The sequence below is a fragment of the Gracilinanus agilis genome, unplaced genomic scaffold, assembly GCF_016433145.1.
Source record: "Gracilinanus agilis isolate LMUSP501 unplaced genomic scaffold, AgileGrace unplaced_scaffold20006, whole genome shotgun sequence".
Lineage (NCBI taxonomy): Eukaryota > Metazoa > Chordata > Mammalia > Didelphimorphia > Didelphidae > Gracilinanus > Gracilinanus agilis.
The window spans coordinates 503-6,878 of NW_025351368.1; the positions used below are offsets into that span (position 1 = coordinate 503).

The following is a 6,376-nucleotide window of genomic DNA, read 5'->3' on the forward strand; positions in this document are numbered from 1 at the left end:
AATAGGGTTAACTGACTTGCCCAGGGTCACATAGCTAGTCAGTATCTGAAGCTAGATTTGAACCCAAGAAGATGTCTTCCTGACTACATACCAGGCACTCTATTCACTGTTCTACCTACCTGCCAAAGAGAAGCCTAACTTTCAGAAATAAAGCAAGTGATAGTCCCTTATACTCTGATCTTGTTAGATCTCATCTAGAGCATTAGTTTTGATTTGGGGCATTACGTTTTAAACAGGACTTTGATAAACTGGAGCCTGCCTAGAGGAAGGCAACCAGGATGGTGAAAGGTCTCATTGATGCTTGTCTTCAAGGACAGTCATGAGGAAAACAAATTCAATTTATTCTATTTGACCCTTGAGGGACAGGGAGAAGTTTCAAATAGGCCAGTTTTAGGCTTTTATGTCAGGAAATAATTGCTAACAAATAAAGTTATCTAAAAGTACACTGGAGTCTCTGAAGAAGGCATCGTTTCTCAAGTATATAGAGACCTGAGTCAAATTTATAAGAATACAAGTAATTCCCCAATTGAAAAAATGGTCAAAGAATATGAAGATATAGTTCTCAAATGAAGAAATCAAAGCTATCTATAATCATATCAAAAATGCTCCAAATCACTATTGATTAGAGAAATGCAAATTGAAACAACTCTGAGGTACCTCACACCTATCAGACTGGCTAATATGACTAAAAAAGGAAAATGATCTATGTTGGAGGGGATGTGGGAAAATTGGGACAGTAATACACTGACTTGTAAACTGCTAACCATTCTGGAAAGCAATTTGGAACCATAGCTAGAAGGCTATAAAACTGTGCATACTATTTGACCCCTCAATACTTATCTGTTTCCCAAAGAGATCAAAGAAAGAGGGAAAAGACCTATTTGCACAAAAATATTTTTAGCAGCTCTTTTTGTGATGGCAAAGAACTGGAAACCAAAGGGATGTCCATCAATTGGGAAATGACTAAACAAGTTGTGGTATATGATTGTAATGGAATGCTATTGTGTCACAAGAAATGATGAATAGGATGAGTTCAGAAAAACCTGGAAAGACTTATATAAACTGATGTAAAGTGAAGTGAGCAGAACCAACAGAACATTGCGTACAGTAACAGCAATGTTGTCTGATGATCAGATATGAATGACAACTATTATTAGCAATGCAAGGATCCAAAACAATTCCAAGGGACTCATGATGTTCCACCGCCATAAAAAGAATGGATGGAGTCTGAATGCAGATCAAAGCATACCATTTCTCACTTTATTTCCTTCATGAGTTTTTTCTTGTATAGGTGGTATGTTTTTTAACATGATGATTATGTGATAACACATGTATAGCCTATATCATATAACTTATCATCTCAGGGAGAGGGGAGGAAAGAGAGGGAAGGGGAGACTATGAGACTGCGAATCATCAGAAAACAAATGTTGAGGCCTTCCGCTCTGGGCAGCGGTGGCGGCGGTGGTCTTTTTCCCTTCCCCCATTCCCCTCAAGTTGGGCTGAAGCGGTGCAGTGCCTTGAGCCTGGGCCCGCTCCGCCATGCCCCCCAAGAAACAGGCTCCGGCTGGGGGCAACAAGAAGGCGGAACAGAAAAAGAAGGAGAAAATCATTGAGGACAAAACTTTTGGTTTGAAGAATAAGAAAGGGGCAAAGCAACAGAAGTTCATCAAGGCGGTGACTCATCAAGTTAAATTTGGTCAACAGAATCCACGACAGGCTGCACAAAATGAAGGTGATAAGAAATTAAAGAAAGATGACAAGAAGAAAGAACTTCAGGAGTTAAATGAACTATTCAAACATGTAGTTGCTGCTCAGAAAATAAGTAAAGGTGCAGATCCCAAATCTGTAGTATGTGCATTCTTTAAGCAAGGGCAGTGTACTAAAGGAGATAAATGTAAGTTCTTCCATGATTTGTCTCTGGAAAGAAAATGTGAAAAACGAAGTGTTTATATAGATGCACGAGATGAAGAACTTGAAAAGGATACCATGGATAATTGGGATGAGAAAAAGCTGGAAGAAGTAGTGAACAAGAAGCATGGTGAGGCGGAAAAGAAAAAACCAAAAACTCAAATAGTGTGCAAGCATTTTCTTGATGCTATTGAAAACAACAAATATGGCTGGTTTTGGGTTTGCCCCGGAGGTGGTGATAATTGTATGTACCGTCATGCTCTTCCTCCTGGTTTTGTATTAAAAAAAGATAAGAAGAAAGAAGAAAAAGAAGATGAAATTTCATTAGAAGATCTAATAGAAAGAGAGTGTTCTGCTTTAGGACCAAATGTTACCAAAATCACTTTGGAGTCTTTTCTTGCATGGAAGAAAAGGAAAAGACAAGAAAAGATTGATAAACTTGAGCAAGATATGGAAAGAAGAAAAGCAGACTTTAAGGCAGGAAAAGCACTAGTGATCAGTGGCTGAGAAGTTTTTGAATTTCGTCCTGAACTGGTTGATGATGATGATGAAGAAGCAGATGATACTCGATATACTCAAGGAACTGGTGGTGATGAGGTTGAAGATCTAATAAGAGTAAATGATATAGATTTGAGCCAATATATCCCAAAGGATGTGGATGAGACTGGTATTACTGTGGCTAGTCTTGAAAGATTCAGTACATATACTTCAGTAGAGAAGGACGATAATAAATTGAGTGAAGCTTCAGGAGGTGGGGCAGAAAATGGAGAACAAAGTGATTTGGAAGAAAATAATGAAGAACAGGAAAATGGAGTGATTGGTGCTGTTCCTGTTGATGAAAACCTTTTTACTGGAGAGGATTTGGATGAACTTGAAGAAGAATTAAACACACTTGATTTAGAGGAATGACAGCAAGCAAGTCAGATGAAAAAATTGTCAGCTCAACATAAATTGAAATTGACTACATTAATTTTTTTTCTCCTGTCTAGAATTCTTAAACAAGATGTTTATGGTTTCCCACACTGATTTCAGGAGGCACCTTCTCCTCAAATCCCTCTTCCCCTCCCCCCAAAAAAGGAGTATTCACCCTTATCACCTCTATTCTGACCTTGACTACACCTCTATAGTAAGTTCAGAGTAGGTCATAAGTAATCTGAAATATAATGGTCATTACAGAAAAGATTTTGTAAATAATTGAAGTAGGAAGTATAAATGCTTTTTTCCAACTTGTGAGTTTTATTGGGCATGTGTTATTACCAAGTACAACATACATATTGAAAATATCCCTCATTTAAGCTGCATCTTTTTAATGAGTGGTTTGATTTACTTTGTATTTATATATTAAAAAAAAAAGACTGCCTAAAATAAGAGCACTGTACTTCATAAATAGACAACTTATGCAGATTCAGTGTTACATTTCTTTGGATAATTAATCAGATGGACATTAAAGATGCAAGTTCTTTAAACTGACAGCATCATCTGGAATGCCCTCTGTATGCCGGTTTAAATTTTCCCTCTGCCTTTTTGCCAACAAAGTTGTAAATAAAGACCATCAAACGTTAAAATCAAAAAAAAAAAAAAGAAAAAAAGAAAACAAATGTTGAGGATTCTTTCTACATGTACTTGGGGAAAATACAATAAAATATTACGGGGGGAGGAAAGTAAACTGGGCTTCCTTGGAGGTGGGGGGTTCCTAGGACCCCATAGGCATTCAAGCAGAGGCTAGATGACCAATTGTCAGATAATTTAGGATGAAGATTACTTTTTGACTCAGTATTGCATAGGAATCTGGAATGTAAGATTTATGAACAAAGGTAAGCTGGATGTGGTCAAACAGAAAATGGAAAGATTGGATAGCAACATCTTGGATATCATTGAACCTAAATGGCTGAGAATAGGTGAATTTAATTTGGGTGACCATTACATATATTACTATGGGCAAAAATCCCTTAGATAAAATGGAGTAGCCCTCACATAAAAGGGTGAGAAAAGCAGGAGTGGGGTATCATCTCAAAAATGACAGAATGATATTTGTTTGAATTCAAGGGAAATTTGTTCAATATCACAGTAATACAAGTCTATGCTCCAGCCACTGATGCCAGAGGCCAAATTTGTTCAATTGTATGAAGCCCTACAACATCTAATAACAACGCCCAAAAAAGAGTCACCATTGGGGATTAGAATGCTAACAGAGGAAACAAATAATTGGAATAACTTGGAGTACAAAATGAAATGGAGTTTTGTCAAGATAACTCGCTAATCATGGCAAATGCTCCTTTTCAGCTACCCAAAAGGTGACACGTACATCACCCAATGATCAATACTGAAACCAGATTGATTATATACTTTGCAATCAAAGGTGGAGAAGCTCTATAAAGTCAGTTAAAATAAGACCAGGAACTGACAACAGCTTAGATCATGAACTTCTTATTGGAAAATTTAGACTTAAATTGAAAACAGTAGGGAAAACCATAAGATCGTATCAATATGACTCAAATAACATCCCTTATGAATATGAAATGGAGGCGATAAATAGATTTAAGGAATTAGATCTGTTAGATCTGTAGAACTATGACAGAGTACCTGAAGAACTATGGACACAAGTTCAAAATATTTCATGGGACATAGCAACAAACCCACTCCCTCAAAGAAAAGCAAGAAAGGAAAATGACTGTCTGCTGAGGCTTTACAAAGAGCTAAGGAAAGAAGTAAAGCATAAAGAAAAGGAGAAAGGGAAAGATACAATGAATGGAATGCAGTGGGAGACAAGAAGATTTTCTTAAATGAGCAATGTGAAAGAAAGAGAAGGAAGCAATAGAATAAGAAAGATAAGCAATCTCTTCAAGAAAATTAGAGATATTAAGGGAACATTTTGTGCAAAAATGGGCATGACAAAAGATAAAAATGGTAGGAACTTATTAGAAAGAGAAGAAATTAGGAAGAGGTGGCAAGAACATACAGAAGAACTATACAAAAGAGAATTTAACATCACCAATAACCAGGATGGTATCATTATTAATCTAAAGCCAGATATCCTGGAGAATGAAGTCAAGAGGGTCCTAGGTAGGTAGCTCTGCTGACAATAAGTCTAGTGGAGGTAATGGAATTATAGGTGAACTATTTAAAATCCTAAAAGATGATACTGTTAAAGTGCTGCACTCAATATGCCAACAAATTTGGAAAATGTAACAGTAGCCACTAGATTGGAAAAGAGCAGTTTACATTCCAATCCTAAAGAAGGGCAGTGCCCAAGAATGTTCAAATTACTGAACAATGGCACTCATTTTGCTTGTCAGTAAGGTTATGCTTAAGATTCTGCAAGCTGACTCCAGCAGTATTCGAACTGAGAATTACCAGGAGAGCACACTGGTTTTCGAAAAGGAAGAGCAACTAGAGACCAAATTGCCAACATTTGCTGGATTATGGAGTAAGCAAGGAAGTTGGGGCAGCTAGGTGGCACAGTGAATAGAAAATCAGAACTAGAGATGAGAAATTCTGGTTCAAATCTGGCCCCAGACATTTCCTAGCTGTGTGACCCTGAGCAAGTCACTTAACCCCTAGCTCTTACTGCTCTTCTGCCTTAGAACTGATATTTATCTTAAAAAAAAAACACAACTTTATTTAATTAATTAATTTAGAATAGTTTTCCATGGTTACAAGTCATGTTCTTTCCTCCCCCTCCTCCCAGCCCCCTCCTGTAGCCAATGCACAATTCCACTGGGTTTTACATGTATCATCAATCAGTACCTATTTCCATATTATTGATGTTTGCATCAGGGCAGCGATGGGCAAACTTTTTAAAGAGGGGGCCAAAGGAAAGGAAATGCTCATTTGTCAGTCTGTTTCTAAGGCAACTCTTTCGAAGTTTCATTGTATTGTATCCTACTCATTGTATTCGTCAGATTAGGAATAATGTGCCCTGCCAGATAGAATATTTCAGGGCTCCCCACCATATCTGGCCGGTGGGCCATAGTTTGCCCATCACTGCACTAGGGTTATCTCTAAACTTTAGAGTCTACATCCCCAATCATATACCCACCAACCCATGTGATCAAGGAGTTGTTTTTCTTCTGTGTTTCCACTCCTGCAGTCCTTCCTCAGAATGTGGGTAGCGTTCTTTTCCATAAATCCCTCAGAATTGTCCTGGGTCATTGCATTGCTGCTAGTACAGAAGTCCATTACATTCGATTTTACCACAGTGTATCAGTCTCTGTGTACAATGTTCTTCTACCTCTGCTCCTTTCACTCTGCATCAATTCCTGGAGGTCTTTCCAGTTCTCATGGAATTCCTCCTTTTAGCACAGTAGTATTCTATCACCAACAGATAACACAATTTGTTCAGCCATTCCCCAGTTGAAGGGCATACCCTCATTTTCCAATATTTTTTTTAACATTTATTAATATACATTTTTAACATGGTTGCCTGATTCATACTCCTCTTATCCCCTTCATCCCCCCCCCCCCCCCG

General features: G+C 37.8%; 1 pseudogene; it reads left to right on the forward strand.

Annotated features, from left to right (window-relative positions):
• Positions 1-1,421: 1,421 nt before the first annotated feature.
• Positions 1,422-2,957, forward strand: LOC123254335 (annotated as a pseudogene).
• The last annotated feature ends 3,419 nt before the right edge of the window (positions 2,958-6,376 follow it).